Source organism: Canis lupus, chromosome 23, assembly GCF_003254725.2.
Source record: "Canis lupus dingo isolate Sandy chromosome 23, ASM325472v2, whole genome shotgun sequence".
NCBI classification, from domain to species: Eukaryota; Metazoa; Chordata; class Mammalia; order Carnivora; family Canidae; genus Canis; species Canis lupus.
The window spans coordinates 48,307,689-48,330,918 of record NC_064265.1 but is presented as its reverse complement, the minus strand read 5'-3'; the positions used below and the strand labels follow the sequence as shown (position 1 = coordinate 48,330,918).

Below are 23,230 nucleotides of genomic sequence, written 5' to 3'. Positions count from 1 at the left end.
GTACATTTGCTTCAAACGTATATCAATCATATTACTTGTCTGGGCCCTATACACATTTGGATATTTTTAGTCCTGGATTGTGTGGTTTTCCAGTTTCCTCCATTTGTAAATCTTGTTAATCTGTAGATCTCATACAGAGTCTGTAACATGAATCCATAGGCTTAGGAGCTTGTTTTGTGTAGTATGTTCTAAATGCTTTATGTATATATGATCTTGTTTAATCTTCAAAACAACCCTTTAACATCAGAATTATTTTTATCATTATTTCCATGTGACAAGTGAGAAGTAAAGGCCTAGAGAGGCTAATTTGCTCAAGATCATAGGTGACTAGGTGGTAAGTGAGGATTTGAACTCAACAGTCTGACTCCAGAGCTAGTGCTTCTACTCATTAAGTTCCTCAACAAGACATTTAGTGAATTTTGGGAAAGGCCTAGTTGTTTCTAGGTGCGCAGGAAAATGATGATCAGCATATCATGGCCTTGAGAAGGATGAAGAAAATCAATATACTTCCAATTCTGGGTAGAAAATCTTCAGCTATTGTGATTCCCCGTGTCGACTATTAAACCAGCAGGAGGGATCCAATGCAGTCCTAATGGTAACGAAGAATTAAGGGATAGGATGAGAAAGTCTTTGAAAAAGATTTATGAATTAAGGGGGGGAATAGAAGCCAGAGTGACAGCTTAAGGTGGGGGGAAGGGTAGCACAGTAAAACTAGACAAATGTTATCCCTTTCCTTGTATGAGTACAACTTAGGATCCGCACTAGAGGTTGGGCAGGTCAGATATTGCTGTATACACACCAAATCAAATCTACAACTATGGTGAACAAGTTGTTTGTACAAGACTATTCAGAATGCTTCCGGCCAATGGAGCTCTGAGGGCTTAATGACTATTTTAAATTGCTGACTTATTAACTGTGGATATCTAAAACATATAATGCATTTTAATATGGAAAAATGTACATAAGTCTTCAGGAACTTATGACCTATGAAAAAGCTTAGAAATAAAACCACAAGGGGCTTATTTTTCTTAAAACATATATGTAAGCATTTTCCTTATCATAATTTTCCTTTTTTTCTCTCATTTTTATTCCTTTTGTGAAAAATATAGTACAGAAAATTATCTAAAAATTATGTGATCATAAAAGGCAAATGGGGCATATGTTTCAATGGAAAATACAGTCTTTTGTAGTACCTTGGCCAAGTGAGATATGGATTAGAGAAGTGGCTTATTTGCTATGATATGTTTTTGGAAAAGTTGATAATAAATTAAGGTCAGAACTCTATTTTTCCACTTAAAAATATTTATTAAATGCTGATTTTTGTGCTGGGATTTGGGTGGGAGGCAGAAAGAAAAAGGTGATGTGATTAAGATTTAGTGCAGGCTTCAAGGAATTTATAATTTGCTCCAGGTTATCTGAGGCCAGATGACAGCAACTAACATTTACTTTGGCTGTTTTGAGGTGGATAATCACCTACTCCAAAGTATGGGTTGATCCACTGCCCCAGAATATCTTCCCCGATTTACCTGACACTATAGGCCATCTCAGAGTGCAATTGGACAGAACCCTGAACTGGCATCAGATCTCCAGTCTGATACATTAAGCCATATCTTGCACTCCCTTCTTTCAAAGTGTGCAAACTATGTGTAAGTTATAATATTAAATTCCTGTTTTTCTAATCAATTCATAAAATGGAAAATGGTTGAGCCAGTTCTTCATAAACTGGCCCTATACACTACTTCTGTTAAAACAGCTTTTAAAACTACACAGAGTATTTTTAGGGCAGTACTCATGGCTTATGCTGACTGATTTTTACTTCAGGAAAGGTTGAGGCAACTGTGACCAGCATTGGGAAGCCAGAAATTCGTGAGAAAGTGAGACAAGATTGTAGATCATCTCCTATTCCCCCAAGTGCCACCAATTTTGAAAAGTGCTGTAATCAGCTAGGGGGCTTTTGTATTCAAGGGGGCACTTGGTCTGATTTCCATCATTGTTCCCAAAGCCACCATAAACAAATTTCCTGGAAAAATCTATGTAAAAAGGGTGGGTTTTCTAGGCAAATTCAGGTTCACAAAAAACCCCATAATACCCTCTTCCAACCAGAATGACTCCTCTGAGGGCCTCTTACATAAAAACTCTGGAGCAGCCACCAGCTAAAATTCATTTTACAGAAGTTGTAAAGCCGCTGCCAAGCCCGGACCCTGAACTTGTCCTGGTGCTATCATTAGAGTTGTTCTTTGGAGCTAACAAAACTCTTTTAACAAGCAAGCCCTCCGGAAAGGATTACATCAATGATGCGCAGTGAAGGATGGATTGGTTTAACCAATCTGGTTAGGAAGGCTAGAAGAGAAAGGTGTTCTGGTGGTGGGAAAGAAAGAATGTGAGTCTTTGTGCACCTGGAAAAGCAAGCCTGTTTGGGGCTGTATGAAAATGCTGGGGGAAGAGTGGGACCAAGCCCCCAAGACATGTTTTTTTTTCATTTCAGAATTTTGCCACAGGTAAGGAGTAACCAAGGAGCACTTGCTCTCTTTGGTTTAGTTAAGAAGGTGAGTTGGTCCTTCTCCTAAAACAGGCACGTGGTCATTCATCCAAGCTCCTTTGCTAATTTATATGCATCCTTGAGCAAGTCACTCAATTGGTGCCAACCAGAGTTTTGTCCTCATCTGCAAAGTGCAGGCCCTAGATTCCTCGATGTCCGTGGCTCCTTCCAGCCACGCAGGTATGTGTTTCTAGGTGGGAGCCTCTGCGGTTGCCTGAGGCCCAGGGGAGGCCAGTGATGTCCAGACCAGATGTCTGGAATGGTTCTGTTCATTACAAGTGACAAAGGATCCTGCTGATATAAGAAAGGAAAGAAAACAGCCTGGTGTCCTAGCTTTGAGCAGACTAAATTTTGGCGAGCAAAGTGAGATACATTTGGTTTTGGGTGTTCAGAGTGGGTGCAGTTCTTTATTTCATCCGGGGCCTTCAACTACACACAACTGGCTAGATCGCAGTGGATTCACTGCAATAGTCAAAGGAAACATGGCTTAAGCCTTATAGAATTAAATAGGCCATAGCAGAATAATCTGTTTCTTTTCATATGAAAGAAAAGCTAACTCTTGTCATTCTCAGAATAGGAGTCCCTTAAATTGTTCATATAAACAAACCCTTTTTTTTTTAATTTTGAGAAGTAAGTTTCAGATATAAAACTCTGAAAATCAATGTGACTAAAGCCCCACATTTATACATCTCAGACGTTTCTGTGCTTAGTTAAATCAAGGGTATGTAACTAATATTGTGAGAATATGGCAAATGGGATGGAGAAGGAAATGGTTTATAAATTTCAGAGTCACTGTAATTAATAGAAGGAAATACATAAGCTATTTTCATGTAATCAAATACACATGAACAGTTTCCACTTGCATCATAGGCGTGGATTCGAAGGCAGCATGCAGTCGGGAAGGAGCCAACTTGAAAGATGTGTATTTTTTTCCAGCACATGAGGAACATGTGGAATTAACTATACAGAAATATACATCTGAACGTTAAATAGCTACATCAACAAGTTAATATTCCAGCCCTCGAGGGCAGAGATGGTTTTGCTCATTCTTCCAATTCTCAATACTTCCAACGGTCCTTGCTACCACCCAAAGGGTGTTTGGTACGCTTTTGGGAGAGGAAGGAAAAGTCTTTCCTCATAAAACAGTCGGGAAAAGGCTTAACTGCCTGAATCTGCGGAAGAACTCATCATTTTCAAAAAAGGGTAAAAACTCGCAAATAAGAACCAGAGCAGTGTGTCGAGCACCATGGAAGTTACTCTTTGAGCAAATACTTCTTTGACTGGAACGTACTGGAATGTACTGGGACGTACTGGGACGTACTAGAATGTACTGGGACATACTGGGACATACTGGCATGTACTGGGACATACTGGCATGTACTGGGATGTCCTGGGATGTACTGGGACATACTGGGACGTACTGGTATATACTGGGATGTACTGGGATGTACTGGGACGTACTGGAATGTACTGGGCCGTACTGGGACATACCAGAATGTACTGGAATGTACTGGGACATACTGGGATGTATGGGACGTACTGGAATGTACTGGGACGTACTGGGATGTATGCATGTGTCGAGCACCGTGGAAGTTACTCTTTGAGCAAATACTTCTTTGACTGGAACGTACTGGAATGTACTGGGACGTACTAGAATGTACTGGGATGTACTAGGACGTACTGGAATGTACTGGGACATACTGGCATGTACTGGGACGTCCTGGGATGTACTGGGATGTACTGGACATACTGGGACGTACTGGAATATACTGGGATGTACTGGGACGTACTGGGACTGTACTGGAACATACTGGAATGTACTGGGATGTACTGGGACATACCAGAATGTACTGGAATGTACTGGGACGTACTGGGATGGATGGGACGTACTGGAATGTACTGGAATGTACTGGGACGTACTGGGATGTATGCATGTGTCGAGCACCATGGAAGTTACTCTTTGAGCAAATACTTCTTTGACTGGAACGTACTGGAATGTACTGGGTCGTACTGGGACGTACTAGAATGTACTGGGACGTACTGGGACGTACTGGAATGTACTGAGACATACTGGCATGTACTGGGACGTCCTGGGATGTACTGGGACATACTGGAATGTACTGGGATGTACTGAAGTGTACTGGGATGTACTGGGACGTACTGGGATGTGCTGGAACGTACTGGAATGTACTGGGATGTACTGGGACATACTAGAATGTACTGGAATGTACTGGGACGTACTGGGATGTATGGGATGTACTGGGACGTACTGGGATGTATGCATGTGTCGAGCACCGTGAAAGTTACTCTTTGAGCAAATACTTCTTTGACTGGAACGTACTTGAATATACTGGGACGTACTGGGACTTACTAGAATGTACTGGCATGTACTGGGACGTGCTGGGACGTACTGGGACGTAGTGGGATGTACTGGAACTTACTGGGACGTACTGGGATGTACTGGGATGTACTGGAAGGTACTGGGATGTACTGGGATGTACTGGGATGTACTGGAAGGTCCCCGCGCTAACGCAGGTCAGGCGAACTGTGGTGACTGCCTTGATCAAAAGGATGGAGACGGTGCCTGAAGGTACAGGGGGTGTAAATACACTGGAAACCCATGTGTGCGTGAATACATTGAGGAGGCCGTGCCCACAGAGGGGAGCTCGCCCGACTATTGATTATTGATTACTTACTGCGCGCTAGGCCTTTAGCCGGAAATCCTCCGTCTCGCAGGATGGGCTCTTACCTCGGGGGCGGGTGAGGAAACTGAGGCTCGGAAGGGCACGCCCGGGCGGAGCTCGGCGCCGTCCCCGCGGGCTGGGGTGCGCGGCCGGGGCGAGGCGGGGGTCGCGGGGGGCGGGGCGCCCCAGGGCCCCTCAGAGGCCGCAGGCTGCGCGTGCGCCTGAGCGCCCCGGGGGGCGAGCCCTCGGCGGGGACACTGCGCAGGCGCGGGCAGCCGGCCCGTGGGGGGAGGGGCGCCCCCCGGAGCGTGGCCGCCGCCGCCACCACCACAGCCACCACCGCTTCAGGCCTCCACAGCCGCGTCCGCGCCGCGACCCCGGGCTTGCAGGTCGCGCCTCAGCACCGCGGGGGCCGCGCCGTGGGGGCCGCGTCTGCACCCCCTGAGGGAGCGCCCCGAGCTGCGGCCTCGCGGGGCGGCGGCGGCCCTGTCGTCGGGCTCACGCGGCTGCCGCGGTGCGGGCGACCCAGGAGGCCGAGGCCGAGGCCGCAGCGGCTGAGCTCCCCGGGGCCGCCCTCGTCCGCAGGCCGGACCTCTCCGCGGCCGCCTCGCCCCGCCGCAGCGCAGGCCACGTGTCGGGAGCGCGTCTGTTCCTCCACGGGACAGGGGAGAGGAGACCCCCGAGGAGGAAGCCTGGCGTCCTGGAGGCGAGCGAAGGACCTTCCCGGCCCGACGCGGTGGGCGGCCCCGAGGCCGAGGACGGCTGCGCGCGGGCCGGAGGCTCACCCGGGAGGACTCAGCCGCCAGGTAGGGAGGCTGCGCGGGCCGGCGGCGGGCATCCCCGCGCTCCTGCAGCCGCGGCCCGAGCCCGGCACCTCCTGCGATGCGGCGCTGGGCCTCTTGTGACCCAACCCCGGGAGGCTCCCGCAGGTGGGACGCCGGGGGCGTGGGCCCCTTGGAATGACCCCGGGAGGCCTCAGGGGCTCAGAGGGGCTCCCGCAGGTGTGACGCCGGGGGCAGTGGACCCCTTGGAATGACCCCGGGAGGGCTCAGGGGCTCAGAGGGGCTCCCGCAGGTGTGACACTGCAGCCGTGGGCCCCTTGGAATGACCCCACGAGGCCTCGGGCTCAGAGGGGCTCCCACAGGTGTGACACCGGGGACTCTGGGCCCCTTGGAATGACCCCACGAGTCCTCAGGGGCTCAGAGGGGCTCCCGCAGGTATGACACCGGGGGCTCTGGGCCCCTTGGAATGACCCCGGGAGGCTCTGGGGCTCAGAGGGGCTCCCGCAGGTATAACATTGGGGCTGAGCCTTACTGACTCTGTACATAGCACAGGCCCTGCCCTGCGAAGTTTCCCCTTGGGGTCAGGGCTCTAGGACCTTCCTTCCCTCCCTTTCTTCTGATCTGTCCTAAGGTCAGCTGGAGTCTCCTTTTGAGAATCCTCCAGAGGAATTTTGAGGAGCAGAAGCAATCACATCGGGTGCTAGGAGCCGTGGGAAGTGCGTTTTGGGAATTCCAGACACCATGGCCCTCTCCACGTGGCGGAAGCTGGACCAAAGAGAAAATTAAGCCGATGCTGATATGCCAGTCAGAGCCGTGCTGAGAGGGAGACAGGGAGACGGGAAGGAGGAACACGATGATGAGGTAGGTGCTTTTTGAAGGCAATATAAATTTAAGTTTAAAAAAAAGAAAAAAGGGAGGGAGTATGAAGGAATCTCTCAGTCTGGCTTTCTGAGAAAGCAGAGCCTGCGGCAGTTGCATCAGTATTACGATTTATTAGTGCAGTCCCAGGGGGCAGGCATGAGAGAGAGGGGAGAGAGAGACGAGAGGAGAAGGATGCAAGGAGGATGCAGCATTGAGCAGGCCGCCCCTTCGTATTCAGTGACACTAATTTTTCTAACTTCCCAGGGGAGGAGTTTATCCACTGACTCCTACTTCCTAAATGTCAGAGATGCGCCTAATGGAGCATTGATGCTCTGCTCCTCTGAGTTGCACCACATATTTGCCTAGGGAGGTCACAGTATCAGTAAGCACAAGGCGGCCTTGGGCAGAGGAGAAGTGCATGGTACAGGCATGGAGTGAGCACTACTGAGTTGTGTCTGCGTGCAACTGGTCAGAGTTCATGCAGAGGAGGTACTAATACCACCTCCATAACAGCTGACATAAGAAGTAAATGTTAAGGTAAGTAAAGTACACAGAGCAGGGCAGGAGAGCTAGTTAGCATTAGCATTAGTAGATGTTAACTATTGCCGTTGTCACTACTTCTACGACTACTAGTACTAAAGGATTTAGAAAGGAGTGAGCACACTAACCCATAGGATGGGTTAGAATGAGGGAGAACGTGGAGATGGAGGGATCCGTTAGATCCAGGAGCGCACATTTGAATGAATTAATCAGAAAGTTATTGAAATAGTTCAGGTGAGCAGATAAATAAAGCAGGTTGGCATATTTTTAAGGGCACCCCAGGTGGCTCAGTAGTTTAGCGCCGCCTTCAGCCCAGGGTGTGATCCTGGAGACCTGGGATCAAATCCCGCGTTGGGCTCCCTGCATGGAGCCTGCTTCTCCCTCTGCCTGTGTCTCTGCCTCTCTCTCTCTCCCTCTCTCTCTCTCTGTCTCTCATGAATAAATAAATAAAATCTTTAAAAAAAATCATGTGGGCCTTTAGATCTGTCTTTGATGTTCTTTTTTTTTTATTTATTAAAACCACAAGAACAACAAAAAAACAAGAACAACAACAACAAAAACCACCACAAGCCACAAAAATACTTCTATACCAAGAGTATCAATGCAAGTATAAATGGCAACTGATTCTCAGTCTTGGGATCAGAGAATAATAGGGAGCAGTAGGAATCGAGGGAAACTGGAGACTACATGTCCTGTGTAAAGGAATAACTATTGCTTAGCAGCAGTTGATTAATACCATATGAGAACTCAGGCCAAATGCTGCCAGGTTTTCTGATATTTCAAGAGTAGCTGAAATCCTGAGATTGGTATGAAATCATCCACAATTTAAAGTTGGTTCAAATTTTTCTATTATGTAAGTTGGAAAAAAATCTATCTAAAGACCTCTTGGAAGCCATGGTTGTTAATTTGCGATCCTTTTGAGGACTGGGAAGGCACAGAGGTCAGGTTATAAAACTGTGGTTTCCTAGAATACAGAAACCATGTCTTATTAATATCTGTATACTCATTATTATTTTTTTTAATTTTTTTTTAATTTATTTATGATAGTCACAGAGAGAGAGAGAGAGGCAGAGACACAGGCAGAAGGAGAAGCAGGCTCCATGCACCGGGAGCCCGATGTGGGACTCGATCCCGGGTCTCCAGGATCGCGCCCTGGGCCAAAGGCAGGCGCTAAACCGCGGCGCCACCCAGGGATCCCTGTATACTCATTATTAATAGAACCTAACTGACTCAGATATTAGTAATAGGATCCCTCCCTTATAACTTAGATGGGAGACAAACACGTGAGCATATAATTATACTACAGTATGATAAATTCAGTGATGGAGATGTGCCCAAGATATCTTCAGAGCACAGAAGAGACTATATCCAATAAGACTTCTTAGAGAAGGTGACACAGCTCTAAGCTAAACAGTAAATAAAACCTAAGATCAGACGTATGTTTCTTTTCAATATTCGCTTTATCATTTAAGGTGATTAAAAAAATACTGAAATTTACAGAAATTTCTAGTAAATCTGTACCTTTTTCAGCTTCATGCTATGGTAAACAATAAATACATTAACATTTTCACCTCGTATTATAAATGAGCAACCAGAAGAAGATTGCCAAACAGTGAAATATTTTATTTCCCTAGAAAATAACCACATTATCTGACAGGAAAAATTATTTCAAAATGATGAGTACATACTCAGCCAACATTAAAGGGGATTGACATATTTATTTTCTTATTTGCTTCTCAGACTTGCAAAATATGGTGGGCCTTTATCTGATCATCAGATAAAACTGCCTTTTCTTTGGTAAGAGACACAGATTTTATCTTCTGGAGACAATAGAGAACTTTTATATGCATATTTCAGCAGTGAAACAAATATTTTGGAAATAGTTCACATGTATGGTTGCATTTGCAAATTTTCAAGATCTTTTTGAAATCTGAAATTGTTTTTTTTTGTTTTTATGAAAAAGACAATATTTTGTACTTGATACAGATATATCCCATTAAAATGAAACCTGAATACAAGTGAAATCACAAACTTGCTTAATTTCTTTAATTAGCATTTTATTGATCACTAATGTGAACAGTCTAGAGGATCTGAAATGGAAGGATCACATTATTTTAAGTCAGTTACAATAATAGATTATTTTAAATTCTATTTTTCTTTTTTCTTTTTTTTTTTTTCTATTTTTCTTTTGATGAAAGATCTAAAAGAGTCATATTTTAGAAGGGAATACTTAACTTCAGTTGAAGGGGAGAAACCGTCTTTGGGAGTGGTAAACCACCTAATATGCCTTAACCACTTACAGAATCAGTTCCTGGTACCATAAAATGTTAGTAATTCTGGCTTTAGCTAATTAGCAGCTTATAATAAACCAGATGTGAATAGGGTAAAATTTGTTTTTGAACCATTTAGAAGAGGGTGAAAGGGTTTTAAAGCAGCTTACTGTTAGAAATGAGTGTAATGGATGAGATGTTTAAAATGGTGAAAAAAGAACAAGCTGTTCTCAAACATTCTAGAAGTGTGGACCTAAACAGATGAACCATGTGCAAATTATTTAAACCTATTCTAAATCCTATCTTATTTGGAAGGACCCGAAAGATTATTCAGTAGTGTTCTAGTTTCATCAGCATGGGGCCTAGCTTCCACTCGCTCTCTTTTTTTTTTTTTTTTTTTTAATCCTACCACAGTTTTCTTTGGAAAACCAACTAGATGGTGAGCTTGGAATTGATCCCATCTTGGTCTTGGGGTGAATCCTGAATAGTTTAAACCAAGAGGCATGTTATCCATGACATGGGCTGGATCAATAGTGAACTTCTACAAAGACTGCTAGAATGCAGATCTGCTTTTCTCTCTGACGCTGTCACCTAGTGCTAGTATCATGAGGGGAGCCATATGAAGAAAAAGCTGATATAAGCAGGTGGGTGGGTGGAACTGTAAATCAGCCAGGAAATGAAGACAAAGCCCTCAGGATACAGTCAATCTGAATCTTTTGATGCCTAAAAACAACATTGCCCCAGGACCTTTTAGTTGCTTGGACCAATGCATTCCTTTGATTGAAGATTAGGATTGGTTCTAGAATTTAAAGTGAAAATTGAACCTGCAGAGATGACAAAAAATTTGATAGGAGCAAGGTGGGCTAAGAAGTAGCCCCGGCCTGAGTCCATTTATAGCACTCTTGAATTTGACTTTTTCCTGGAATCGGGAACAAAATTTTTGAGTAGGACCTAAACTTTATTTTTATAATGTAGGACAAAGGAGAACATAAATGCATATAAATATATTAATTAATTGAATACTTAAAAATGGATTTTCTATATAGCTAATATCTATACCAATAAGTGAGACAAATCTATGTAATTATTCTCTTTTTAATTGGCACTGAAAATGCACATGGAATAATATGGTGACAGTTATAGTTAGAGGTTAAGTTTCTTGGCTATCCTCTTCCAGAGAGGTAATCCCTATTTTATTTATTGTTATATTTCCAGTATCTAGTACAGTTATTGTTTGGCAAATTAAATAGATAACCTGGTTGTCTACCTATGGATTCCCTGAAGCTGACCTTGACATAAGGACTCGGGTATAGGTGGTTTATTTGGGGTGGAGCTTAGGCAGCCAAGCAAGGAAGGAGGAAAGTGAGACAGGGAAAGGAGAAGAACCGATAAAAGGTGTGCTAATAAGCCAGCTGTCATTGTAGGCAGCAGGAGTTCGGTCCCAGTGGAGACATTGTGAGGAACCCTGTGGAACATGCCTCAGAATTGTCCCCTGGACAGCGAGAAAGCTAGGACTTTACCTTCCATACCCCGTTCTCCACTAGGTAAAGGTTGACTGCATGCCCAGAGGTTAACTTGCCAGTACTTCTACGTGTTGTGCCTGTCTGCAGTGGTGCAAGCTCCTATCATGTGGAGAAAGCCCTCAGGCAGAAGAACGGAGAGAGCCAGGAACTTGATGTGGGGAGCTGCCAGTGTGCCAGGAGCCATCTCTCACAGGTACAGGTGAACTCAGAGGTGCGCCAAGAGGGTATGGGATGGAGACCAACAGCATTTACCACACTGATAGTCAGGATATCTGTTTTTATCTGGCCAGTATCACTTGCCCACTTGAGGCCATGGCATCTCACCTTCCTTTGGTAAACTAATGCTCTCCCACTCCATGCATATCCGATGTCTGCCAACCAATGACTGCTGGGTTCCATCTTACTGCCTTAGAATTTTATATGTGGACACTGAGAGGAACAGAAGATCTCTCTTTCCTCTGGCTTCATTGACTGAATTACACATACCTGGAGTTGTCTGTAGCCTCGCTTCTCCTTCCCTGGCCACAAGGAGGAAGCCATTTATAGTAGGAGAGAATTAAGCCAATACATACAGAGAGAAGCAAAACCGAGGAGTGAACAATGACAGACAAGACTGAGCCTTTTTTTAGGTGAAGTCATTCTATCAGGCTGATCTGGTTCTGTCAGGAAAATACCCCTGACCTACCCAATCTAGTGAGGAAATCAGTTTTCCACTCTATTCCTCGCCAACTCCATTTTTTTCCCCTTGCGTCTGCTAGATTGAATTAGATTTATCTCACAACCAAAATAATACTAACTGATATACTTAATGGATGTTAGTATATTAATATCCAATATACTTAATGGAAGTATATTTCTCTAACACACATATACATATTTTGTTCTATAATGTGCCAAATAGTTGGTTGCAATAGGGCAACCATTAGATTCTAGGAGGCTGAGAATCCTAAAATGAGCCATACACACCTCATCCACACTAACAGCTGGGAAGAAAATAATCTTATCTCTGCTCTAGGAATAGAAGAAAGATGACATGAATGTTGTGGTCTACAGAAGAGCAAATCCTTCAGAAGAACTTGGGTCTAGCACATATAAAGGTGGCTTTTATACGCAAGTTTTATTTAGGATGTCAGAGTACGCAGGGTTGGCAGGAGTCCATCAAGAAATGCTTTGTATCCATTATGTGTCCTTGGCTTTTGTGTGTTCTACATATTTTTTGAGCAGTTGTTTTACTATGTATTTATCATCTTAAAATTATGATATAATACTTCACAATGACATCTTAAAGATAAACATTCCTGCCCTTTCTTCTTCTTTTTGCTTTGCTTTAGTTGACTATTGGGAACAAATTTAAAAAGTAAATAGCTTGAGGATATTGTTACCTACAATCTGAGGCTTTTTAAATTTTTTCTTTTGTTAAATAGAAAATTCCTATAATTCTTGCAATATGCTCCTATAAAACCCTGTTTATTTACTGCTTAATTTTCTATTTGACATTTTCACGATACTTACTCAAATTGAAAAACAGCTTCAAACTGATTTGTATTTATATACACAATCCAGGATATTTCATGTAAAAAACAGCAAATCATTTTAAAGCATAAGAAATTGACTTTCTGTTTGATTCTGATGAGAAACAATGGTGTTTAATGCAGTTTTACAAACTTTTGAGTAATTTGTGTTGGTCAGAGATTGTGCTAGTTCCAAAATAATAGACTGCACACCCAGCTTTCATATAGAGCATGGCAGATGATTCTTGTTATCGGAAAAAGTAATACCAAGAAATGACTGTGAGATTCAGCTGTTTTTCCTGCAGTTGAGTTCTGAGAAGACAGACCTGAAACCATGGGATTGACAACCTGATATTTCAGTCCCATTGCCAGGGGTACATTTATTTCAGGTAAACCTTGCTTATGTATGGATTGTGCCACGGTAGGGAGAATGGGAGGAATGTTTACCAGGAACGATGGAAGCATAAGTCATAGTTAAAGGAGGAAAAGGAAGTCACAGTAGGGCTGAGCATCAGGTCTGGAGGAGCTTAGGGCAGTAAATAGGAAATTAGTTTTGAGAAGAGATTGGGAAGGATTGGGAAGAAGTTGGACCAAGGGAGTGGGTGTTAGTTATGTAAATAGAAGGAGGATTGAAAGCCCACTTTCCTGGGATGCCAGCAGGAGCCAATCTGATAGCTCAGAATTGCCATTGAGAGCCAGATATTATCCACAAATCAAGTAAGTGAAAACCAAAACAGTGAAGGCCATCTAGCAGTTACTTACAATATGCCAAGTAATTTACTAGATTAAAGTGTTTTTCCTAAAGTAGTTGTACCAATTTACATTCCTACCTGCAGTGTGTGGGAATTCCAGTTGCTCTACATCCTCGGCAACAGCTGGTATCATGTCTTTTTTTGGTTCAGGATTATGAATATTTTTAAAAATATCATGTATCTTATCAGGAGCAGGAGTGAAAACCAATATCTTATAATCTGAGAAAATCATATAGATAGATAAGAATAAGGACTGACATTTAAAGAAATCTTGCGGGGGAAAATTACTTAACCTCTGAGTTAAGTCATCATTCATGAAATTAGTGTAATACTTTGTAAGGCTGTTGTGAGGATTTAAATGTGTTAAGACATGCAAAGTACATTATGTTTGTAATGTCAACTATTATTATTATATCTTTTTCAGTGAGTCTACCAAATAGTGAAGAGTCATTCCTGTGTACATTCTTCCATGGAGCTGTGCTAGCCCTCCCCAGATTCCCTGTGTTCCGCAGTTTGGCCATTTACCCATTCATCAGATGGGAAGATCATAATGGGCACTTTTCTAGTCATTATGTGACAATGCCAAACAATTCCACGAGGAAAAAAAAGAGTTGGATGAGAGGCAAGAGAAAATAAGGATGGGTTATCTTCTTCATAATTTCCATTATTATAAATATCTTCAGAAAAATTATGAACAGCCAAAGATAATGATTTTCCCACAGATTCAAAACACTGACTTAAGAAATATTTCTCCTATTTTTCTGAGAAATAAAAAGGAGGAAATAAAATTTAAAAGTCAGTTGGGATGCCTGGGTAGCTCAATGGGTTAAGCATCTGCCTTCAGCTTCAGATTGTATCTCAGGGTTCTGAGATCGAGCCCTGTGCTGGGCCTCCTGCTCCGCCCAGAGTCTGCTTCTCCATCTCCATCTCCCTCTCAAACAAATAAATAAAATCTTAAAAATAAATAAATAAATAAATAAAATCTTAAAAAATAAAAATATCATTATTGTACACACACATAAAATAATTTCTACCAATTTATGCAGTTTCAGATCTAACTTCAGAAGTAAGAAGACATGCCAGATGCTGTCAGTAGAATCAGTGTAGGTTGAATTTTAGCCTTATGAAAGCAAATTACCTTTATGTCGAATCAACACATTGTAAAAAATACCTTAAATATGAATATTTTAATTAGAAGCGATAACTAAGTATCCACACCAAGTATAGCATTAAATCGATTGTACTTTTTCCCCTTAAGTTTGTTTGTCTATTTATTTATTTTTAGTGATCTTTACACCCAATGTCGGGCTTGAACTCGAGAGCCCAAGATCAAGAGTCATATGCTTTTTCAACGGAGCCAGCCAGGTGCCCCTAATCCCTTGTACTTTAAAGCAAAAAATAGCATATTTTGCTTGTGGTTATTCAGCACTCACAGAGCAAATAGATCAAGTTTACTTCTGAGGCAATGTTGTGAAAAAGCCAACAATTTTTATTTGCCTTTGCCTGCATAATCAAAGTATCTTTGGATAGACCAGAGTCAGACACACACTGTCATGTATTTCATTCTAATTATTTCAATATTGCTATATAAATAATTCAGACAATATAGAAAATTGTAATAGAGATAGACATAACCCAAAACCTTACCACCATTAATACTTGCACATCCTCATTTGAATGTTTGTTAAACTCTAGTTTCTCATTAATATTCTCATTAGCTTACTGGGCTACAGTTTGGTTCAGATACAACACCTTGGAATAGCCAGCATAGTGTGTTTATTTGTTGGTTGCTTCCTTCCCTTCTTTCCTCCCCCCTCCTTTTTTTTTTTCAAAAAAAAAAAAAAAATCAAATTTCCCGTACCTGTGTGGGTTTTAGTAGCTGTAGGTCACCATACACCAATCAGCATATGAGCCCCATTGGGTACTGGTGAGTGAGGCCAATCAGGACCAAAAAAAAGCCTATGTTCTGGGATACCAGTTGTGGAGAGCAGACTTTCTCTTTTCTGCTGGAAACATGTAGCCTGGAGACCTTAAAACTTCAAGGGGAATGCATGCTGGGAATGGAACAACCGCAAAGGAAATATTGCTGAGGAATGAGAGGCAGCAACTACATTCCAGTCACGTTGTTTTAATCACTGGATTAAGCTTCTTCTGAGACAAGACCTACTCTAGACTTTTCGATTATGTGAGCCAATACATGCTCTGTATTGTTTAATCCCGTTTGAGTTGGAATTTTAGTGACTTGCTACCAAAGTCATTCTGACAAATATATTGAGCTACAGGTAATTCCAGCTTTGAAAAGATGTTCTTTTCTATTTATTTTTTATTTAATTGAGAGAGAGAAAGTGAGCAGAGGGAGGGTTAGAGGGAGAAGCAGGCTTCCCTGCTGAGTGCAAAGCTCTGTCCCAGAACCCTGAGATCATGACCTGAGCCAAAGTTAGAGGCTTAATTGACTGAACCACCCAGGTGCCCTAGGGAATTCCATTTTACATAACAGCTCCATGAGGTAACTGGAAATGCTAGGAGGTCTACTCTTGCATGTATCTCAGCTCTTGCCTGGAACCATTACTTCTAGAATGTAGAATGCTATGTAGATCATTGGGTTTTCTGTTAGGGAAAGTAAGTTTTAGTCTTTGTTCTGATAATTTTTGATCAGGTTAATTGTGTAATTCACTTGACCTTGGTGTCTTTATCTACAAATTGGGGAAGTGGGTTTTCACCATATTTCTTTACCTATGAATCGAATAAGAACCCTTTTTCAGAAGAAATCTTATGTGGAACCCCAACAAATAAAATATACAATTGTGAGTTGCAAGAAAGTTACGTGTGCTTTTAAAGATTTTATTTATTTACTTGAGTGGGAGAGGGAGAGGGAGCATGAGCAAGGAAGAGGGGCAGAGCTCCAGAAAGGGAGAAGTAGGTTCATTGCTCAGCAGCGACTTAGTCCTGGGACCCTGGGATCATGACCTGAGCTGAAGGCAGACACTTAACCAACTGAGCCACCCAGGCACCCCAAGAAGGTTAATTACTTTTTCTTGTTCCTACACATCTGTAGCACTGCCATATCTTTGGCAAAATGCATGTGTCTTGCAAATAGTTGCTAGATAAATAAAAGAACTTCTGCATTGAAGGGATGCCATGAAGTCTGGACCCCCACTCGCTTAGCCTTTCCCTTATCCTTCTGAGGAATGAGGCCTCCTGAGGGAAGTGGGCCCTTGAGGATCCACTAAGGTACTTCAGGGGTTAACAGAGCACAGCCTGACAGCAATGACTAAATGATCTGTTAGGCCCTTCCAGTTCTAACATTGTGTAGTCCAACCTAGTGATTCTCAGCTGTACCCATGTACATGTTGATTATGTCATCAGGATTCTGAGACATTTCCATTTTTTTTCCTACTCTGCTGAGTTTTTTTTTTTTCCTATGGCATTAGTCAATTAAGTACTATTAACTAGTCATGTACTATTTTAATTAGCACTTGATTAATGTTACCTTTTTGAGAGCCTACCATGCCCAGATATTGTGCCTGCTGGTAGAGCAGTGAACAAGATGGAATGGTAGATATGGTCCCATTGTCTTAGATCCTCCATGGACATACATTAGAGTATCCCAGAGGGTTTTCAAAATCTTGATGCTCCTCGGTCTCACACCCAGAGAATCTGATTTAATTGGTTTAGAGCCATAGCTCAAAATGGAGATAGAGTGATGTTTTTGCCCAAGGGCAAATATCTGGAGACATTTCAGATTCTTACAGCTGGGGAGAATGGTACTTCTAGCATGGAGTGAACAGAGGTCAGGGATGCTGTTAAACGATACACAGCATAGCTCCCCAGCAAATAATTATCCAGTGAAAAATGGTAGCATTGCCAAGGCTGAGAAATCTTGCTGTAGGGTTTGGCCTGGTGTTTCTAGTGTGCAGTTTAGGGTATATATCACTGTTCTAGAATCTCCCAGGAAAGAGTGTTATGGTGGATGAGGGATCTGTAGCAGGCTGTGTGATTTGGAAAGAGCTTCTCCTGTGATTCTCTATACCTTCCCACCAGCCAGGTTGAAATTCATGGTTTAAATATTTACAAATTCCCAACCATGTGCAATAAATTTGAAGGCTAAAAAGATAAACAGGATATGTTCTTAGAACTCAGGGGAATTATAATCTAGAAAATAATAAAAAGTCATCCACAAACTATTTTACAATGGAGAGAGATGGCTGGATTGCAGGAGATTTCTATTATTTTTGCTTAGTTGTAGCTTCTAAATGTCTGATATATTTATATTAAAGAAGCAAAACAGTGAAAATAAAAAATAATATAAATACATTTTAAATACATTTAAAAAATAAAAGAGGATGTAAACTACCATTTTAAAATGAAAAATATGAGCTCACAATGGATATTGGTATTTGTTGAATGACAGCTAGTTGAATAACGTGTGTATATATATACATATATACATATATATATATGTATTTCAGAGTCAGACGTTAGGAGTTGGTTTTACGAATTTATCTTAAGTGTATGAAATTAGCAGATAGCCCCTCTTCATAATAAATTTTTCTTTGGGCTTTCTGGAGATAATTTCATGACAATGAGGAGATATAAGAGGACAGAATTTTATTGTTCCTCCTGTGATGCCTCTGCATGCACTCATGTGTGTGTGCCTGTGTATATGTGTATGTGTAGGAATGGCTATGTTTGTAGGAAACAGATCTGAAAAGAGTGAGGGCCTCAGTTTCTTGGCAGAAATGGATCTGATAGGAGGTCCCTACACTTTAAATATGTGGAATAGGAAACATTTGAGGTATTGGGGTAGTGGAGATAGATCAAAGTTTGACAAGAAAAGCTTTTAAAACCAGCATTTTTGAACCTAATCTAAGCTTTACCTGGGGTTACAAATATGTCTATGGGATCATGAAATTCAAAACAAAACAAAACTCAAACTACTCTACTTGTCTTAAAGGATGGGAATCTCTGTATTAGTTTAGGTGCTTTCCAGAGTTCTTTCTGTTAGATCCAATTCTGGTATTTAAGTTTATTTGGGGGTCGGGGGGAAGAAGAATGAATGAATGAGAGAGAGAGAGGGACAGATAGTGTGTCAAGCAGTCCTTGGAGATAAATATGAGAGCTAAAGCTGCTTGCTATTTTCAAAACGGGTACTTTGATCATTATTTCAGTGGGATTTCAGGCTGGGGGAGGGATTGCATGGCGATGTGTGCTTCTCGCTTCCATGCATTTGCTTATATAAGGCTCAGCTCAACTGGCATTTTCTCCTAGGAAGTTTTCTTTGATCATGCCAGCACAGAGGACTTTGACAATTTTAAGACATGCAAAATAGCCACTGTTACATTATTTATTATTTTTAACAATACAGTTCTCCTTAATTGGTTGCGAACTCACAGAGGCAGGACTTTGTTCCTATCTTCCCCAGCAGACCAAACCCAATGCTTTCACATCATAGGTCCTTAAAAAAAGGTTTGTTGAAAGGGATAATTCTGTTTTCTTTCCCTAACCCAATAATAAGAGATATGATGCAATCCTTCTTCATTCTGGCTCTGATTGTAAGAAGCAACCACAACAAATTTTTCTATAAACCTCTCCATTTAGATGTAGTAGTTCCAGTGTGCAACCTCTGCAACCAAACCAGGAAAAGGACACTATATATTAATGTTAGAAATCCACAAATGCTTTGGTTTCAAATACTTTCCACTGTTTTTTTTTTCTTCTTCTTTCTTTCACCAAATGAAATCTTTCCGTGTTTTAGCTCTAAGAGAGATTTTTTTTTCTAAGAGAGATTAAGCACATTCAATATAATTATGCAACCTACTGACAAAAGCAATCTAAATGTGTAACACTCTGCTGGTTGTATTTCACAGTTGCCATTGGAAACAGAGACAAGTTTGGAAAACTGTAAAGTCAAGTCTGAGCCTTGGCATTAGCATGCCTCTAAGGGAAGGCATTTCCTGGGTCTGTTCTTTCTTTCCTTCATTCTTTGTATGCATGCTGTGTGTGTCCAGTCAGGCTCTACAAATAACTGGAAAGACTGTATCAAAGTGGGAATACTACATACATTAAAAAATGGAGAAATGCTCTAAAAGTTAAACAGACAACAAACAAACAAAACCCAACCTGCCAGGGAGTTGGAGACTTGATATTTTCTGAAGCTGGATAAAACAGCCAGTTGTCATGGCCTTTAAAAATACCCAATTCAAAAAAATAATAAATAAATAAATAAAAAAAAAAAAATAAAAATACCCAATTCCATATATCCTTGGTGACTCCTGAGGCTAATGATTCAGCCTTGTGCATTATAGTTGTTAGCTGCAGATTTTGTTTCTCACCGTGGTGGTTTGTTATATTCAGATACCAAGATGTACTGTTTCCAAAACCGGTTTTTAAATATTTTCATTCACTTTAGGTTAAACATTGAATAGTGTGTTTCCTTCTAAAAATAATTTTGTGGTGATTTTGAATCATAGGCTAGGTTTACATGACAGCTACAAAACCTTTTGGAAGTGGGCAAAAGAGTGCTGGCATCATGGTGGGGAACGTGGAGATGCGCACAGTGGGTTCCTTGAAGCAAGAGCGCTCAGCCATGTGAAGACAGCTGGTTTGACCAGCCAGCCAGCCGGACCGGTTTCTTCCTCCCTGGACTCTCCAGGCCCTCCTGTGTGTTATCTGATTGGAAAGTCTTAGCAGCCGACTGACAGGTGTGGCAAACCTGCAGGACAGCTCTTTGTAACAGAAACTGAGCTCTGTGCTAACCTCTCCGTCAACTCTGAGCATCCGAGCGTTAAACCGAGAAGCCGAGACTGATTTCCTGAGCTCCTCGCCTCACATCAGGCCCTCCACTATTGTGTGCTGTGGGCAGGATATTCTCTCAGGTCCTGGGTACCTCCCCTCTTCTTCTGGCCTGCAGTTGTGAGATCCCAGAATGCCTTGAGGCAGGGCCCACCCAAGGGATTGCTAAATAGACTTTCTAATTTACACAGATCTTGAAATCATTAAAAATCCAGTTTCTACATTCTATTTCATGGCTCAGACTTGTACTGTTAGCCTCCACCCAAGACCTCCCAGCTGGAATCATAGTGGTTTCCAGCTGTAGGATTAGCATTCATTCATTCATTTATTTCTTCACCCATCCAGTTATCTATCCATATCTTTATTTAACTAATGTATCTGTTAATCATTGCTGCAGACTAAATGTTTATGTTACCCCAGAATTCTTATGTTGAAACCCATTTCTCAGTGTGACGGTATTTGGGGGTGGGCCTTTTGGGATTAGGTCATGAGGGCAGAGCCCTCAAAAATGGGATTAGGGTTCTTATAAAGAGACCCCAGAGAGCTCTTAGTACCTTCTATTGTGTGTACACCCAACAAAAAGTCTATGAATCAAGAAGATTCTAGGCTTTCCTTAGATATCAAATATGTCGACACCTTAATTTTAGACTTCTCCCTTCCAGAATTATAAGAAATAAATACTTGTTGTTTATAAGCTACTCAGTCTATGGTATTCTGTTAGAGCAGTTCAAACTGACTAAGAAAGTCTTGCACCATATACTGGGCACAGAGCTGTGAATACAGTGGTAAGGAAAAGGAGATACAGTCCTGTTTACACAGATTTTATAGTCTACTGAGGGTAGGGGGTAATCACCCCCAATCAATTAAAAATGAGCTAAGTTCTATGAAGACAAAGTGGATGGTGCTAAGCAAGAGGATACCAAGTTGGAGAGTGGGGAGGATGGGCAGCAAGGCTTTCTCCTGGAAAAATTCCAACTTGTTGGAGATGAGTTGGAGTTGTGTTGCCAAAGGAGTGAGGTGGGGGTAAGGAGAGCATTTCATGTGGAGGGGGCCACTCACAAAGCTCCTCTGGCAGGAGGAGGGTCCGCATTGCCCAGGAAATGAGGTAAGGGCAGTAGAACAAGAGCACGGGGAACAAAAAGAAACAATAGGAGAGAATCTAAAGGAAGCCTTGTAGATCATGACTAAGATTCTGATTAGTAAGTTAAGAGAAATGAGTGAAGCCTTTAAAGCCTGACAGTTGGAAGGGCACCTGGCTGGGTCAGTTCTTGGAGCATGTAACTTGATTTGGGGATTGTGAGTTCGAGCCCCACCTTGGGGGTAGAAATTACTTTTAAAAAAAATTAAAGCATGACGGTGGAAGGACCACATTATGAATTTTTAAAAAGACCACTTGGTTATACTATATTGAAAATGGATTAGAGGGGATCCCTGGGTGGCACAGCGGTTTGGCGCCTGCCTTTGGCCCAGGGTGCGATCCTGGAGACCCGGGATCGAATCCCACGTCGGGCTCCCGGTGCATGGAGCCTGCTTCTCCCTCTGCCTATGTCTCTGCCTCTCTCTCTCTCTCTCTGTGTCTATCATAAACAAATAAATAAAAATAATTAAAAAAAAAAAAGAAAATGGATTAGAGTAGAGGAAGGAGTGAGATAGGTGATAGTAGTCTTGGTGTAGACGAAGACTTCTAGACCTTGGTGGTGGTGGATACAAATAGTAGTGGATAGACTTGAGAGACTTTCCAAGGAAAATCCATTTGGCTTAGTAACATATCGCACATGGAATGTGAAGAAGAGGATTCTGGGATTAGAGAGCTTTCTGACTAGTGTAGTCATTCACAGATAGGGAGAACTGGAAGAGGGTCCATGCAAAGGAGAAGATTATGAAGGCAGTTGTGGACATTTTGAATTGGAGACATTTAACTAGAGATGTCCAGTAGACATTTGAATATTTAAGTCTCAGCTTCAAGGGAGTGATCTAGAAAGGAATTCTACATTTGTGGATCCCTGGTGGTAAATGCATCCATAACTATAACTGAGTCCTCCCAAGGAGACAGTGTGAAGTAAGTCAGACAAGTGGACCTAGGACTGAAGACTAGGGTATTCTAACATTTAATGGTGATAAAGAAGAAAATGGAATCATCAGAGATTGAGAAGGATGGCCAGAGAAATGAAGAGAAATCCAAGAAAGAACAGCATACTGGATTTCTCCATTTCTCTTTCTGCCTTTCTCTATGCCTCTCTGTGCCATGGGAGGCTCCTTGCTATGAGCTGTATAACACAGGCTTTCTTGCCCCTGGCTTGATGTTGGGCTTGGCCAATGAGAAAACAGAGAGATCAGATGCATTTTCCTGGCTCCCTTCCTTTATACTGTAGTTTTACAGTAGCTTCATTCTTCTAATGTCTACAGTTTTTATATTAGAGTGAGTTGAGGAGTATATGAAAGGCCAAGAAAGAGTAAGTATTGATGCAGTGGTGAGTCTTAAGGCCATATTTTGTGTGGCCTCAAGAGAAGAATGCAGCCACTATTGAATCATAACACAGCAGATTGGCTTTGATGCTCCCCTACATGCAAAATGTCTTGTATGTGTTCTTTATCCTATTCTGTATCTCCCATTTATTCTTCAGTTTACTCCAGTCTAACAAATTTGCCAACATTTTGTGTAAAGGAGAATAGTCATAGGAAAGTAGCTGGAGGTGAATATGGGCTCAAAGTAGAGTCAGGAAACAACACAAAAATCCATAATCGGGTCAAGAAGTATACTCAGAGTTTCAGGATCAGCATTTGGTGGAGATTTGACTTAGTTTAGTTGCTGTAGGTCAAGTGTCTGGTATGTAATAGGAGAGATTTATACACATACCAGAGTTACCTGAAATGTGTTCTCTGTTGCCCACCAGGGTGGTTCAACATGTATGATTAGGTGACTGCTTGCTTACCTTGTCTGGCTCTCTGGGCAGCAGGGTCTTGACCAAAATAAAG

At 42.1% G+C, this 23,230-nt stretch overlaps 1 long non-coding RNA gene across 4 annotated transcripts; it reads left to right on the top strand.

The window, feature by feature from the left end:
- Positions 1-5,759: 5,759 nt before the first annotated feature.
- On the top strand, positions 5,760-20,973 carry LOC112652575 (uncharacterized). 4 transcript variants are annotated; one of them, XR_003131557.3, is made up of 6 exons: positions 5,776-6,029; positions 6,637-6,866; positions 11,221-11,392; positions 12,215-12,296; positions 13,016-13,099; positions 13,887-20,972. It is a non-coding gene; the product is annotated as an uncharacterized LOC112652575 (long non-coding RNA). The 4 variants fall into 4 exon arrangements; XR_003131558.3 differs by having other exon boundaries at positions 5,760-6,029; positions 6,642-6,866; positions 12,215-13,099; positions 13,887-20,973; XR_003131555.3 differs by having other exon boundaries at positions 5,762-6,029; positions 12,215-13,099; positions 13,887-20,973.
- Positions 20,974-23,230: the final 2,257 nt, after the last annotated feature.